The 10,883-nt window shown below is 37.7% G+C and overlaps 1 long non-coding RNA gene across 1 annotated transcript; it reads right to left on the bottom strand.

The window, feature by feature from the left end:
- Positions 1–9,450: 9,450 nt before the first annotated feature.
- On the bottom strand, positions 9,451–10,541 carry LOC110147070 (uncharacterized). The gene is made up of 2 exons (XR_002316737.2): positions 10,352–10,541; positions 9,451–9,637 (listed from the first exon to the last, which is right to left on the bottom strand). It is a non-coding gene; the product is annotated as an uncharacterized lncRNA (long non-coding RNA).
- Positions 10,542–10,883: the final 342 nt, after the last annotated feature.

Raw genomic sequence — 10,883 nt, 5'->3', positions numbered from 1 at the left:
ATATTACCCAGTAGGTGCTTTATATACAATAATCTCTTCCATGTATTCAAAATTGGCTTATCCAAGGGTAATGTTTTATACCTCAACAAGTTCAAAGAGAGATATTTTATATCCCTCAAATTATTTGAGTTCTGTTAGGGAATGTTCCATTAAACAGTTTAAAATCTTCATGTGCATTTATGAAATTTTAGAGAGTAATTTTTATTCTTAACTAATAACTCTTTTCTGTAATTCAGCATCATTTCTAAGTGTATTTTCCATGCATTGATTCAGTATTATTCACCATAAATACAATTTCTAAACCTAATACTATGGCATGGGACTACCTAACATCCTTAATTCCTTTTTGGAAAAGTCTCCTGTCAGTCCACTCTCTGAGTCCAGAAGAACAATGCAGGTCTCTGTCCCTGGCACCAGGTTTAGGACATGTGATCCACATGTAGCCAAGCCAAGAACTAAATCCTCTTATCCACAGGGTTTTTATTAGTGAAACACCAGGTGATACAGTCCTGGTAAATCTGTATAGAACTAGCTCCTGGCCACAGTGGTTATTTCAGGAGAAGACATATTATTCACCCTGTAAACAAAGTAAAGCATGAAAATGTATGATAATATACTAAAATAGAAGTCCTCTTGTATTGCTGTTTTGCTAGCTTACTTATAGAAAGAATTAGGTCTGAGGGCAGTAAGTCTGCTTTCATTAGATGTGGGAGAAAACCAATAATAACAGAAGTATACGATAAATAGAAAAGACTTTCTGGTGACACTGTTTGACACAGATTAAGACAGAACTGCTGACACTACAATTGATGGCGTTTCATTTAAATAATATGATAATTGCCTTTTTTGCTTAAATCAATTTGAGTTGGATTTTGTGACAATTGCACTATTATATTTGCTATGTTTCATTCAAATAATGGCATGTCCAAATAGCATAATTGTTTGTTATGACAGCTAGGCTTGAATGTGTTTGAACATATCAGGAACAATTGATAAAAATGTTTGCATAAAATATTTTGTCAAACACTGGGGTAGATAAATAATCTTTGACAAGATTATTGTTACATTTTCCATCCTATGTCTTTGTTCATTTATTCAGAAGCCTTATAATCTCTACTGTATGAAGCACATGGCTCCGGATAAGGGGCATGTGTCCTGTGTGGGATCAGTCTCAAGGGATATAACTGCAAGAGATACAAAGTTGAAGAAGATAAGATTCCTGCTTTTAAGAACCTTATGAATACACACGTGCACACACATAACCTATGAAAACATGAGTTTGGAATTGTTATTTGTCTACCTCTTTTATTCAGCTATCTCACCTCTTTGCCTTCTTCTACTACCTTAAATACACCCTAAAACCCAATCCTATGTATCATGTGGGTTTGATACAATATGGCTTTGGGAGCTTCTCCCATGGCTCAGCCATAAAGAATTGCCTGCAGTGCAGAATATGCAGTATATTCTGTGGGTTAAATCCCTGGGTTGGGAAGATCCCCTGAAGGAGAAAATGGCAACTTGTTCTGTATTCTTGCCTGGGTCCCATGGACAGAGGAGCTTGGCAGGCTACAGTCCTTAGGGTCACAGAGTCCAACATGACTGAATGAACCTACACACAAGCATGTATCTTGGGTTTGGAGGCAGAGCCTGAGATAGAAACTATTGTTCAATGATTTAGAGGGATACTCTTAGAAGAAGGGGAGTGAATAAGACGGGATAGATCTGGGAGAGAAAAACTAAGCAAGAATGAGTTCTTAGCTGGCAACTGGTTAGCACGAACCATGAGGGTTTTAAGGAGCACAATTCCTACCACAGACTTAGCTCTCTGTAAACAAGAGGGAAGAAATGTGTATCCGATGTGTCACTCAGCCATTGGCTGAGGAGGTCCACCTCAAGTACCAGAGATAAATTCAGCTTCTGGAACACTCAGGAAGGCACAGGCCCAATGTCCTGGACAAAGGTCCAGCTGTGATTGGCTATCAGCCAATACTTGCAGCTATTAGGGATGAATATGGTGGCCAAAGTGGATCTGGCAAGGTACCACCAAGAGCCCACCCCCACATGCCCATCCAGGTAAACATGGTGTGCTGTTTCTCCCCACCTAGGCTGCCCATTAAGGGCTTCCCTGGTGGCTCAGAGGTAAAGAATTCACAGGAGACGCAGGTTCGATCCCTGGGTTGGGAAGATCTCCTGAAGAAGGAAGTGACAACCCACTCCAGTATTCTTGCATGGGAAATCCCAGGCACAGAGGAGCCTTGTGGGCTACAGTCCATCCTGGGGTCACAAAAGAGTCAGAAGGGACTTAGCATCTAAATAACAAAGGCTGCCCATCAAAGCCTGCTGTGCCTTAGAAAGGTGAGGGCCATTCATTTGTTGCTTATGCAGCACTTTATGATTCAATGATCATTTATTACAGTATAACATAACAACCTGCTTACAACTGTGCCTGAGTATTCATTAAAGATAGTAATTAAGTCTAATTAATCTTTATTTCCCCAGTGTCCAATGCAGTGATGTGACCTCATGTTATTACTGTTTGCATATATGCTAATTTTTAATTGTTTGAGGGAACTAACAAAATGATAAAGACAAAACTGAAATTTTGAATACATAGACTACTTGATATATTAATAGAATGCTTTAGAGCTGAGTCTCTCAAAGTGAACTATTGAGCAGACAGATGACCTGGAAGTTCTTTTAACTCTCCAAGTCTTTGTTTCTTAGTGTAAAAGACAGGGATGATAAATATTGCTACAGGCTTGTTATTGGAACAATGAAGTTTATAGGTATCAAGGGCTTCTCACAATAAGTAATAAATAGTAAGTGTTGAATACATACTAAGTATGCTTTAGCTTATATTAACTGATGATCTTACTGAAAGCTATAAGGATTGGTACTAGTGGTAAAGAACGCACCTGCCATTGCAGGAGATGTAAGAGACATAAGTTTGATCCTTAGGTCAGGAATATCCCCTGGAGAAGAAGTAGCAACCTACTCCAGTATTCTTGCCTGGAGAATCCCATGGACAGAGGAGCCTGGTGGGCTACAGTCCATGGGGTCACAGAGAGTTGAATAGGACAGAAGTAATTAGCATGCATGCATAATGATTGCAAAAAAAATTTGAATTTCAAAATTTCATGCTGAAATTTAATGGTTTAAGTATTTTTAAAGAGCCAACAGAGAGTAAAGAATATTAGACCTGAATTATATACCTTCTATATACTGTGCTTTACAAGCTATTCAAATTTGTGGCACATGACAATATTTATCATAGATATTGCTGCTTTTGCTGTAGCTCCTGGTATCATTTATCTTCGTATTGCTGAGGCTAGAATTCATCCTCACTGAGGTGAGTTTAACATATTAACATCATTCTGTTGTTGGTCCCCAAAGGACAATTCCATATTTTAATATCAAAGAGCTCTATTAGTATATCTAAGGAGTGACAGAAAACATGAAAAAGGAAGTATGTTGCATAATAAAGACATATCTCCTTCAGCTTTCTTAATTAATTCAGTTTTTAATCAATTATCCCAAAAGATTGTCCTCATCATATAATGATTCACCCTGCCAGGCCATCAGATTGCTCCTAAAATAATTTTTTGAAGTTGTTATTAGCTAAAATGTGGCTTCAAGAAAGAAAGTTCACCATGCTAAATTATACCAAGACATAGATTTTAACACATTGATTATAACAATAAATTCTCTTTCTTCTGAAATCTTTACTAAGGAACATCATTAGAAATTTAAACATCTAATTATAGATGAAAGGATTCTACTAGACTTTGTCTTTTATACCCTTTTGCATATACCCTATTCTTTCTGTATGCATATGTGCATGCTAAGTCATTTCAGTCCTGTCTGACTCTGTGTCACTCTATGGACTGTAGCCTGCCAGACTCATCTGTCTATGGGATTCTCCAGGCAAGAATACTAGAGTGGGTTGCCATGCCCTCCTCCAGGGGATTTTGCCAACCCAGGGATTAAACCCAGGTCTCTTAGGTCTCCTGCATTGGCAGGCAGGTTCTTGACCACTAGTACCGTTTGGGAAGCCCATTCTTCCTATATAGCTTATTATTAATCAAAATTTGGGGAGTAAAGGCTTACTTGATATGTGTAAATCAGAGAATGTTAAGAACTCCCTAGTTTTCCATTTTCAGTAAAAACTGTAAGTGAGTTAGAGTAAAATGTGTTGGATTAAATCATAACATGTTTTCATGTAAATAAAAATGAAAAACATAGACAAATCATTCACATTTTTTTGTTACTCAATCTACCTATCAAGTCTGTTCAGATTTTCACAATCTATTGTCTAATGCCTTTCTCATCATGTCAGTCTTTGTTTTGGCCTTTTGTGAAATCTAAATTTCATTTTTCATTGCAATTTTTTTTCATTCACTTATTCATTGTCTGGTGACAAATACCTACTAAATATGTATTATTTGTCTGACACTATATTAAATGCTGAGGGAAAAGTTACATAACTCTAAATATTTGCAACAAAAACTGAGGAATATCAGGCCATTAACTAATAACTTTTATAAGTTAAAAACTAATAGAGATGATTCAGGATAATTAACTGATGACTCCCGTTACATGATCATTCATATATGCTGACCATATATGCTGGAGTATTAATGTTGAAAATTTCTTAGAGAAGGTGGAACCAATGATGCCAGACTCTTTTCAATCCTGTCTTCAGAATGCAACAAGGAGCAGAGTGAATGTTGTAGAATAGTTTATCAGAGCTGATTTCCATGTTTTTCTGTCACCTACATAATTCAATAAAATAAACATGCTAAAATAACAGGCATTGAAAGATATTTTGAAGGACTCAGAGTTTACATATGGGCACACTTAAAATACTGAATTTCCTAATTTTAGCCTCTTTTCCAATTTTCAGAATTTATATTGAATGTCTAGCTTTTCAAGTTGTTTCTGAGCACTTTTTATTCCCCAGGCTCTGTTCTGGGCAGTATTTTCCAGATACACTGTGATGAAGGTTTACAAAGTTTCTGCTATAAAGATGTCTGTATATGTGTCAGTCCCTCAGTCGTGTCCGACTCTTTGTGACACCATGGACTGTAGCCCACCAGATGCCTCTGTCTGTGGAATTCTCCAGACAAGAATACTGGAGTGGGTAGTTACTTTTGTATTAATTGGGAAAACAAAATAGATTTAAAAGTGGAACAATATCAGGTCATATTAAGTACTGTTGAGGACAATGTAGGGCAAACCATCAAGTGTATTTCAGGAAGGGGGATACTGAGCAGGGGTGGCCTTCAGTTCAGTTCAGTTCAGTCGCTCAGTTGTGTCCGACTCTTTGTGACCCCATGGGCTGCAGCACACCAGGCCTCCCTGTCCATCACCAACTCCCGGAGCTTACTCAAACTCATGTCCGTTGAGTCAGCGATGTAGGAAGAGGGATACTGAGCAGGGGTGACCTTGGTGAGGAGCTAATATTTGATCAAAGACCTAAGTGAAATGAAGGGAGCATTGCTTACTGGGAACATAGTGTGTATAGAGTTAAGATGGAAATATTCTTGGAATACAAAAGATGCAGGGAAAATGTCCCATATGTGAGAGAATGGAAACTTAGGGAGAGCAGAAGGACTCTTAAGTTCTCCTCTTGGCTGTTTTGGACCTGCATTTATTCACTTTTTATAAAGTTGGCAAGCTCCAGACATACTCTGATATTCTTCCCCTTTCCTTACCATCCCCAGCATTTATTTCTTTGAACTTCAAGCCTGCTCCTGAGTAGTCCTAAAACTGTTTCATATAAGTTAGGGGCTTCTTTTTCACTGGTCTAATTAGCCGTAAGGTCCAGTCAGAGAAATGTGGAGTCTAAAGTTGTTCTTGGACCCATAAACCTCTCTTTCTTAGAGATTTAGAATTTAGAAGTACCTAAGAAGATCATTCTAACCAACATAAAGTTACCTAGACCAATTCACTTTAAAATAAAATCCCCTGCCAGTCTGATAGTTAGAGTAAGATAATAAGGTTTTCACTTTTCTTTTGTAAGAGGAAGACATTATTAAATGTTCTTTAGGGAAATTCTCTAAACTGATGCTGCCCTTCATTTACATCCTGTAAGTCAGATGTTCATAATGGAACTTTAAATGATATTCTATATGATGCTATATAGATTCATATAGTATTTCTATCCCTTTGACCACTTTCCTATCTTTAGACAGTTGTTAGTTAATTATTGAAAATATTTTCCTTATCCTGAATACTCACATATCAAGAAATATGTGTGGATTCTATCATTCAAACTTTGTTCATGAATAAGCCAGCTATGGCCATGATACTGAAACCATAAGAGTAAATACAAATAGAAAAAAAAGAAAATATTCTCCCACCAGGAAATAAAGGGGATCCCCACCTCCAGTCACCCTGACTTTCTTTTCTTAAGAGCATTTACTTAAGAACATTTGCAAATGTAAATTCTTTCTCTGTGAAATGTAGGTAAATGTTTTTTAAATTACATAAAGCTCTAATCAGTTTTAAGACCTAGGAATGTCTTTCTAAAGGATCTGGGAAATAGTTCTCTCAAACTCAATCATTAAAACTTTACTTACAGGGAAGGAATGGAGATGCAGATATAGAGAACTGACCCGTGGACACAGTAAGGGATGGAAAAGAGTGGGACAAACAGAGAAAGTAGCATCAACATACATACACTACCCTGTGTAAAACAGGTAGCTGGTGAGAAGTTGCTATAAAACATAGGGAGCCCAGCCTGGAGCTTTCTGATGACCTAGAGGGGTGGATTGGGGGAAGAGAAAGGAGGTTCCAAAGATGATATAACTATAGTTACAGCTGATTTATATTGTTGGGCAGCAGAAACAAACACAATATTTTAAAGCAATTCTCTTCCAATTAAAAAATAAATTTAAAAAAAGAATCACAAATTGAAAAAAAAAAAAAACTCAGAAAAGCACCCCAATCTCCCATTTTCTGTGGGAAGGCAGAAAACTAGCTTTCAGCAGGCAACTTACTCCAAATGGCAAACTTACCTCTTGTAAAGCTAAGAGCGGTTTTTCTTTCTCCAGATAAAGCCACTTAGTTAACAGAGATATCACCCCCATTACCAGGTAAAGCTAAGATGAACTGTGTGTGCCCAGAGGTGATGTCAAGTCCTCTTACTTGAGGACAGGCTATTATTTATCTTGAGAACATGTATAATGGGTGGTATCTGCTGGGGCATATCAAGAAGTGAGATCTCTTTAAGTCTCTGCAATCTTAGTGAATTGCTTGGGATGTACCCCACATTCTGGTCTAATACTTATTTAATAATAAAACTGCTTTCTTTCTCTTCTAAGCTGGTAGTGAGGTTTTCTTGGCTGAAGAAGATTTGGGCTTTAATTATATTTCTCCAGCAATACTGAACCAGGTCTGAGATTGGGAAGTGAGGTGGTATGTGATTGCGAGTGATAAAATGGGAGCTGACAGACATTCAAAGAAAAAAAAAAAAAAATCATCAATTGGAGGAAAGGTATTATAAGAGTGTGAATCTAAAGGTGCAGATACCAGGAACTGAGAAATGAATCTGAGATATAACAATGGCTTCCCAATTGTGATTTGAAGACTGAACATAGACTTCCTAAGATACTATGGCATAGGGGTGGGGGTGATGACTTGAGTCGTGAGAAAGAGTGATAATACTGTTCTGGCATGATTGAGGCTTTGCTGGAATCTTGTACTTAAGAAGTACATTTAAAAAAGCAGAAAAAGCCAAATTCTTTTTTTCCTACCCCTGGCATAAAAACCTTTATGCAGTTCACTTTTAAGGAGAATTCATCAAAATGCCAAGATAGTTTTCCAAATACCACTTGACAAACCCAGTGGGTAAAACTGAATAAATAATTTTGAATTAATAATTTTATTTTGTTCTTCAAAATTAGCAAAAAAGAAAAGATAGATTCAAACAGTGGAAATAGACTCAGGGAAGGGGATGGTGGAAATAGAATATATTTGTCCTCATTTTCCCCAAATTGATGCTAATGAAGAGAAGGCAAACAATTATGTGGGCACTCTGAACATGTAATTAGTATTTTTCTTGCCATGTCTCCTTCTCTCTAAAGCAACTACAACTTAAATTGCTTTAATTAATCACCTGAGGGAACTCTCACTAATGTACAAATCAGCACATAATTTTATTGAGGATGGGGGGGGGAGGGAAGTGATTATTACCTGATTTTATATCACAAGAATAAACTTGGGTTCCAGTTTTATAGAGATGGGATTCTAAGTTCTAAAGGAATATACTCAAACCATAATACCTCAATTGGCTGGCTGTCTTTACTGGCAGGAGGACTACAGAATTTAGCCAAAGTCTGGGAAAATCAGCAAAGACAGGGTGAACATACAGGTCAAAGAATAAATAGGATTTGTGGTCTAACTGTGTGGAGAATGTGTGCTCTATTCTGGTTGATGCACCCTATGTGTGACAGGGTACAGATTCCCAGGTGCATGGTTGTGTATACATGTGTGCATGTACATGTGTGTGTGTGTGTATGTGTGTAATTTCTCAGCCAGTAAGCAATTAAGCTCTTCATATGAGCTCAGTTACTTCAGTTGTGTCCAACTGTTTGCCACCCTGAAGGTTATAGCTCACCAGGCTTCTCTGTCTGGAATTCTCCAAGCAAGAATATTGGAGTGAGTTGCCATGCCCTCCTCCAGGGGATCTTCCCAACCCAGGAATCAAACTCTAGTCTCCTGTGTCTCCTGCATTGCAGACAGATTCTTTACTGCTGAACCACCAGGGAAGCCCAAGCAGTTAAGCTATAATTGTCCTTATTTACAATAGTGCTGGGGGACTGGGATTTCTTGAGATTTATAATCAAATATGTGACAGGAGATGCAATTTGAACAGAAAAAGTGAATTTCATTTGTGTCTATGTGTGTGTATACATATGTATATAGTATTTATTTTCTTATAAATTAAATAATTGAAAATTGCTTTTAATGCAAGCTCATTACAATTATTTATATGTCTGCCTTGCATGCTAAAGAAACAATTTAAATTTCCATTCTTATTCCTAACATCTCATGGAATAAAAAAAAAAATTCAGATTGTCCTAAATGGCTTTGATTTTCTCATAATGTGAATATCTTATATGTATGTTCAATTATATTATTTTGCATAAATATGACATAATTAAACTTTATTGCTTGTAATTTACACCAGGGTTATTCATAGCTGAAAGGCCATGCTTGCATTCTACAGAGTGATATAAAATAAAATGCCTTTCCAAATGAATAAATGTTCAGTATTAATAACTGCACTTGGAAGTGCTGCTATCCAAAATCACTTGTATGATTATTTTAGAAATAGTCAATATCAGTAAGTGGCATTTTAACAGATAAACTACTTTCTATAATAGCAAACCATTTACTTAGTGAAATGCAAAAGATTTGGGAAAGTAACTTCCTGCCAATAAATGCAACTTTTGTATGTAAATTTTATTACTGGAAAAAAAATCTTTACCAAGTTTTTCTTTTTAAATATTTGACACCTGCAGTTTATGTTGGTGAAGAAGGAATTCATAGGGCCTTGACTCCATCTCAGGCCTGTCCATGCTGATCGTGCTCGGCAACCTCTCCAGTGGACACTGAACTCTCTGCTTAGTGCCTGTGGGAACAACAACGGAAGGAAAAGACCCCCTTCAGACAGGGGAACCTTGGAGATCGTATCCGGGTTACTCATCACCTAAGAGAAAACAGACACTAATCACCCCTGCCTCCGGACAGTATCTATCGGAATGTAACCACAGGCTTAGAGGTTATTAACTGGTTGGAATGTAACCATGGGCTTATTGATTATTACCTGTTTGAACACATAACACGTGAATCATGGGGTTATTGTGATTGTATTTACCCTTCTTTTGTAAGCCTCAAGGGATTTGGAGTGGTGGGTTTGGACACGTACACATGGGGTATAAAAGATTTTCACAAATGCTGGTCAGGGTCCTTGGCTAAGAGGAGACTCTGCCTTGGGCCCGCCGGTGTAATAAACTGCTCTCCACTATCTGCATTGTCCTTCTGAGTGAGTTTGTTTCCCGGAAAGTGTGGCTATAACATTGAAATATTTTTAAGACATGAAATTATTAGCAAACAGCTATACATCTGAAACACTTAAATTCTGTAAATAATGTAGATGATCACATTTCAGTAAATTTATACTAAAGCATAAATTCGTAATTTATCCATCATGAAAAAGATACCATAAAAAGGAAAAGAATGCTAGTTGTGAAATATATTTTTCAGTTATTCTGGACTATGTCAGAAAATGTGTAGCAGATTTGATATTTAAGGTATCATAACACTCATTAAAACACACACTTACTTTCTTTAGGCAAGTAATAAACTCAGTTGTGATTGAGGAAAGGCGAACCATGATGGGTGGCCAGGTGCAACTTTGTGTCCCTTCCCTGCACCGCCCAGCTTGAGGAAGTCAGCAGGATCTCCACCCAACAGTAGCACTATCCCACTCATCTAACCAAAGGTAAGGAGGGTAAAGTTAGAAAACCAGAAGTCACCCTAATTACTAAACAGACAATTTAATACAGTATTAGTAACTGGTTAAACATATCAGAGAACTAAAAGGAAAAAAAGGAGCCCCGAAGCAGCGGCAGGTTACCCGAGGACACAGAGGAAACATGCTGTCATCGCCAGCTCTAGAACCCTGGAGGCGGGCCCTTTGACGGAGCCTGTGGGATAGAGACCGCTGATATGAGGATGCTGGCTGCTGCTGGAACCTCTGAAGAGATGTGAGGAGAACGGTTCTAGCAGGGCAGCAAGAAGCTGGAGCCAGGATCCAAAGGCCACTTCAAGGTGAAAGTTCATTGCTATGGCAACAGCAACTGAGACTCAGAACC

This window comes from Odocoileus virginianus, chromosome 8 (genome assembly GCF_023699985.2).
Source record: "Odocoileus virginianus isolate 20LAN1187 ecotype Illinois chromosome 8, Ovbor_1.2, whole genome shotgun sequence".
NCBI lineage: Eukaryota > Metazoa > Chordata > Mammalia > Artiodactyla > Cervidae > Odocoileus > Odocoileus virginianus.
The sequence above is the reverse complement of the archived record's forward strand: the minus strand, read 5'-3'. Positions and strand labels throughout refer to the sequence as shown.